A 6,418-nucleotide genomic window follows, 5' to 3' on the forward strand; every position below is an offset into this window, starting at 1 on the left:
TCAAAGCCTGCAGTAGGAAAATCAACACCATCTATTTAATGCTTGCAGTCAGGATTCAATGTGTCTTTTTTGTAAGTCCATATCATAGTGCAAGGGGTGATATGCAAAAATATTTACTCACTAAGTAGCCCAGGTTGGCAAGTCGCAGCAATGCTGGGATATTAGAGTAGGTGTTATCCCTATAGTTGCTGGAGTGTGGGGAGTTCTGAGGGTCTCAGAGAAGGAGTGGGGTGACCAAGGATATGGGAGTCCTTGTGAGGGTGGTTCAGGGAACTGGCTGTGTAGAAACAGCATGACATATTTCCGTAATGTAGCAACAGGTATGACTGTACTGCAGAGTACTGGCTAATGGTCCCATGGCCCCTTCTAATGAGCTCCTTGTAGCTATCCACCTGTCCCTGGAACATACACATCAGACACTGAAGAAGAGAAAGACTCCATTGCAGCTTTGGCTCTCTTTGCTTCTCTTTCTTATTCCTGGTTCTGTTCTACATCTGACTTGCCTGCTAGTGACCTTCTGTCTTTGTCTGCCACTTCTGTCCTCACCTCATCATTGGATTTGACACTTGTACCACTCTCCTGGGCACAGGCCTGTCTTCCCTGGACAAGTGGGTCTGCTTCTCCAAACAGCCTCTGGGGCTCAGGCCACCTCTTGCAAACACCTCTTGTGCTAGTCCTTGTCATGGGGCCCTCCATCCCCAGGTCTAAGTTTTAGACTCTTCTGGTCTCAGGTACAAGTAGGGGTCCTGTCTGTTCAAACCTCACTTCTTGTCTAAGTCAAGGTCCTTGAAATTTGCCTCCTCTGGAAAGTTTTCTCTGCCTTTCCCAATGGTCTCAATGGAAAAATGAAATGTCCCGCTCCTTCCCCATGAAATGCTATTCGATCTAAGGCAGGTTGTGACATGGTAGCAGTATTTCCTATAGGAGCTGAGGTAGAGGGAGCAAACACATAGGGCTGGGGTGGTAAAGAGTTAGACAGGTCTGGGCGAATCTTGATTTCGTTTATTATGCTTGTTGAGCAATAATGGGCAAGTTGAGCTTTGTGAATGCTATAGATTTCTTCTCTGTGAAATGGAGGGTCCTTGAGACGATCAAATCAAGATGATGTTTGTAAAATGTGTACCATAGACTCTGCATATAGCAGGTGCCCCCAAATGGTACCTGGTTGCCCATTCTGCCATGTCCCATTTTGGTTTCTTCCATCAGAAGCACTGTGACATGGTGGTAAGAGCATGGGCTTTGGAATCTGGACAGATCTAGGTTCAAGTGCTTATTTGGCTATGGAAGAGCTGTGAGACCTTGGGCGAGCACAAATCTTTCTGAGTCTCATGTTGGTAGGACAGGCCACTCATGCCTTCCTCGTGGAGTCTGTGCAAGCAGTAAAAGAGGCAATGGACACAAATTTCCTGGAGAGTGGCTGGTGTACAGTGGATGTTCCACAGTGCCAATCCCCTTGCTTCCCTTCTCTGTTGGTGAGTGATCTGTGGTCACTATGACTGACAAGGAAACATGGATCCTTGTTTGATAAAAAGTAATTTTCTGTTCTCGTTTTGTTTTTTTAACCTGGCATGAAGGTACTAGAGCAAACAGAATTATTGGAAAACTGTCTTGTTTTCAGAAACATCAGATAAATTAGGTTACATATTTTATTGTTTGTGAATACTGTGCAATAATGTATTTCCCTTCTTTGAAGATGTTGGTTCCAACACCCCAAAACAATGCTTTATTTTGTTTATGCTTGATGTGATCTGCTCACCCATTTTATGCCTTGTTCAAATGAACTTGCTTTAATACAATTTTAATTGTTTCTAATGCTTTAAATTAATTATAGCCATTTCAGTGGCTCCTCTGTGTCTTTGCTGTTTCTATTTCATCTCCATGGCAACCTTTCCTACAAAGAGAAGGGAGTGTGTGTGTGTGTGTGTTTGTGTGAGGGAGGAAAAAAGGGGAGGAAGAGGGAGAGAGAGAGAGAGAGAGAGAGAGCGAGAGAGAGAGAGAGAGAGAGAGAGAGAGAGAGAGAGAGAGAGCGAGAGAGAGAGAGAGAGAGAGAGAGAGAGAGAGAGAGAGAGAGAGAGTGCATATGCCTCTTCTGTTCTGGATGTAGACTTCAGTTTGCTTTTAAACTCTGTATTACCTGCTCCAGGGAGAAGGCTTTTGGGGTAAGAACAGGTGAAAGCTGCTTACTATTTTCCATTCGGGAACTACGGCCTAGAAGGTTGGCTGTGAACTCTGTTCCCCTCTCCTCCTGCCCGTCTTCTGAGCCTGGGAGCAGATTAGAGGCAGGACCAAGTGGGGTCAGTGCTGAGATGAGTTAATGCAATGCTCAGAACTAATAAATTAATATTCATGGAGCACTTTTTTGTGCCCGACAGGGCTCTTTACAAATGTTAGCTGATTTGGTCCTTGTAGCCACTTCGTGAGGCTAGAATTATTCTTACTGTAGAGATGAAGGAAAGGCACAAAGAGGTCAATACTTGGCCAAAATTGCTCAGCTGGTGAGTGTTATGACCAAGGTTTGATCTTAGATTTTGCTGATGCCAAGTGACAAGTTCCTTTCACTCTGTCAGGGTCTCTTTCCCTCACAACTAAGGGCTGGTAAACCTGCTCTGTCTTTTGGGGTCCATCCAACTGTCCCCCTTCTTGAAATTTTCCTGATGATCCTACCACTCATCTGTCCCTGCTATGATCCCCTGTGGCTCTTCATTTTTGACTTTCTTTGGCCCCTTCCCTTTATTATCGTTTGCATTCTTCCCTGGTCATCTCCTAGAAGCAACTAGAGGGCAGGCTCATGAGTCTGTCGTCCTTTCACCGCCTTTGTACCAAGCACAATGCTCCTCACCAGGTGGGTACTTAGTAAATACTGAACCAATCTGGGGAAAACCACAGAACGAGAAACAGGATGTTTGAACAATTATTCTATATTGTAAACATGTGTTTTAATGACTTGTATAGGTGCTGGGCTCTGTCTTCATGCATGCTTGGAAAAGCAGGGTAAAGTTCCATCAGGCACCTTGTGAAATTAACAGATTTCCTGAATGTGGGGACTTTGAGGCTCTTGCCTTCGAAGCTCCTGAGAATGTCACTTGCCATTTCGTTAGAGCTGGCAAGCCTTGGTGTCAGAATGTGGTCTGACGCAGGAAATAGCAGGATGTCCAGGCTTCTCAGGTTTGGCTGTCTAGGTGGGATAGGAGATGAGAGATTAATGGGAGAAGCTATCAGAGGTGGGAGGGGGAGGCTTGGAGCCAGGTGTACCTTTCCTCTCTTCCCTCTAGAATTCGATGGTCTCAATGAGCAGGCACCACAGAGATTCCAAAAGAGAAGTAGGAGAATTTTAAAGGTAAGCAGAGCAATGGGGGAAAAATGGGACAACTGTAATTGAATAACCAAAAAAAAAAAAAAAAAAAAAATTAAAAAAAAAAAAAAAAGGTAAGCAGAGCTACTGGAGAAGATAAGGTTGTAAAGTTGTGTTTTGAACAATTTTTCCAGCATATACATCCCAATGGACATGCACCCAATCTCTTCTTCTCCTAACTTGAGGCCATGCACTGGTCCCAAAGGGCTGCCTTGCTCAAACAATATTTAGAGTTTCTCCGTAGGAACAACCTTCAGGACCTGGCTGGTTTATGAACTGTGGGAGCAGGCAGTCTTGCTGCTCTGGTGCTACACCTTGTAAAACTTTAGTGATCCCCTTGGCATGCGAGTTTTCAGCCACACTCTGCACCTCTGTAAACCCTCTCGAGAGCTCTTGCATTTTGGCCATCGACATGCCATCCAGACTGAGGAAGACCCGGAAACTTAGGGGCCATGTGAGCCACGGCCATGGCTGTATTGGCAAGCACAGGAAGCACCCGGGAGGCCGAGGTAATGCTGGTGGCTTGCATCATCAGAGGATCAACTTCGACAAATATCACCCAGGCTACTTTGGGAAAGTTGGTATGAGGCATTTCCACTCAAAGAGGAACCAGAGCTTCAGCCCCACTGTCAACCTTGACAAACTGTGGACCTTGGTCAGTGAGCAGACATGGGTAAATTCTGCGAAAAGCAAGACCGGAGTCGCTCCCATCATTGATGTGGTGCGATCGGGCTACTACAAAGTTCTGGGGAAGGGAAAGCTCCCAAAGCAGCCTGTCATCGTGAAGGCCAAATTCTTCAGCAGAAGAGCTGAAGAGAAGATTAAAAGTGTTTGTGGGGCCTGTGTGCTGGTAGCTTGAAGCCACATGGAAGGGAGTTCATTACATTTTCACAAGTGCTTTTGTCTTCTGGTCTGAGTGTAGGTTCTTTGGCGCCTCTACCTGTGTCAGAAACCTGCCTAACAAGCTTAGGAGTTTAAGGTATAAAGACTGGGGGCTCCTCTGCCAATCCCCCTGAGAAAGAGTGTGCAAGAGATAGCACCAGCACTTAAGAGGCCTTGGTCTGTTACCTAACTTGAACTTTTCATTTATAAAGTGAAAATAATAGCTAAAAAAACCCCAAACAAACAAAAAAAAAACCCTCTCGATTGCTTACCCACATTTTGGACTGAGTGCATGTATGCCACTTGGCCTCCCTCAGTCTTTGCCACTACTGTGGCTTAGTGGCAAAGAATCCTTTAGGTTTTTAGTGATGAGATTAAATTTGATGGCAGTTTTCTTAACTAGGGTCACAAGGGCCCATCTACACTTGAATTCATGGCTTGAGGTGGCTTTTGTCCCTGGAGCCCTTCCTTTTGTTGCTCTTTGCTTTTCTGCATGGAGTGTTCCACTTTTTGACACAGACAGCTTATCTTTTGGGCTTGACCTTGGGGGGAAATGAGCTGGCAGGGCTTTTGGGGGCTGACATTAGCTGGCTGGGGTGCAGTTCTGTGACCACCCTGGTCTGGCCAGCTCCTCAGTGTTTCTTGTCAAAATTGAGTCATATTAACAATCAGTTTAATTTCCTTAAAAGGATGGCCAACAGGTACCTCTGCCTGCATCACCTAATGTTTTCTGCTGGATTAGTGGCCAGCAAAGTGGCCAGTCCTGGGATCCAAGCATCCCGACAGGTACTTCAGATTGTCGACCTCAGCAGCTTTGCGCGAAAAGTGTGGGAGATGCCTACACCCAAAGAGATGTCTGCAGGAAGTGGGGGCCTGGTGTAGGCTTCTTGACTTCTGTTATCTACCCATCCACCTTTCAAATACCTACTCTGTCCAATGCCATTGGTGCAATTTCTTGATCAGCCAGCGGTGCCCAGATGTTGCTTGTGTAGCAATCTGGATCATCTTCTCAGTCTCAGGGTCCTTTGCATAATGATCTTTTCAGCAGGTGGTAGTAGGGAGTTTCAAGAAGACTCCCTCTGAGGTTCTGCTAGGGAGAAAAAAGAGGGATAGAAGAAAATTGTCCAGTCAGTGGCTTTGCTTCTCCCTGTCTCTGCAAGCACAGAAAGATAAAGAAAATTCTGCTCGCACCAGGCTATGTGAAAGTACATGGTGCCATTTCAGCATAGATAGAAGCAAGCGCAAACACATCAGCACACACACATATCAGCATACACCTGCACACACTAGCACACACATGCACATACCAGCACACACACAAGCACACAACCAGAACATTAGCACACCCATGCACACACTTGCACACCAGTGCATACACACATACACAGTACCTCCATGTCCAGGGCTCAGCACCCACTCTTTCCCAGGATGACCTCTGGCTGCTCAGGTCTTCAGTGTGGGTGATGGATCAATGGCCTCTAGTCTCTTTACTCCTGTGAAGATCTAAACCTCCTTTGGCCCAGCAAACAGAAGCTTGGAGGGAAGACCTGCTGTCACCACCCTGAATGCAGAGGACAGAGCTCAATCAGGGAAAACTTGGGGTGGGATGTGGGGGTTGTTCTGCAAACATTTGAGGCCAGGCAGGTCCACTCGGGATTCCGACAGACAGAAGAAAATACGTGGAGCTGTTGGAATATCTGACATGTCTTTATCCTGGGTGCTAGGTTGATCTATGTAGATAGGAAGTCATGTCTCCTTATATACTAAGCGTAGACAAAGCTGGCTGCATGCCAAGATATGACATCACTGCTTACTTAACAGTGAGTATTCTGTGCATGTGGGTTTCTAGCTAGTATGGCTGAGTCATTCCTGCCTGGATGTCCAGGTGAGGGACCCTGACTGACTCCATTTTCCTCACAGGGGTTGATCAGGGTTTCCTACCCAGCTCCCCTTTTAGAACCTTCCTGGCTACAAAACTGTTTTGTACTGGCCCCTATGGGGTTCACAAAAGGGAATATGTGGAACAGAAACTTGAGACCTGGTCATTTAGTCACACGGGATTTCAAATGAAAATGCTCTTAAAAATTCCCAGGAAATATGCACCACCTCTGTGTTTGACCCTCATTCCTTTTCTGGGCCACACCCCTTCCTCGACCTGAATTTCATCCAGATACCTCCTCCATC

The 6,418-nt window shown here is 46.1% G+C and overlaps 1 pseudogene; it reads left to right on the forward strand.

Annotated features, from left to right (window-relative positions):
• Window positions 1-3,626: 3,626 nt before the first annotated feature.
• LOC150018931 (large ribosomal subunit protein uL15 pseudogene) lies at window positions 3,627-4,240 on the forward strand (annotated as a pseudogene).
• Window positions 4,241-6,418: the final 2,178 nt, after the last annotated feature.

This window comes from Furipterus horrens, unplaced genomic scaffold (genome assembly GCF_987537825.1).
Source record: "Furipterus horrens unplaced genomic scaffold, mFurHor1.1.pri manual_scaffold_2, whole genome shotgun sequence".
Taxonomy (NCBI): Eukaryota; Metazoa; Chordata; class Mammalia; order Chiroptera; family Furipteridae; genus Furipterus; species Furipterus horrens.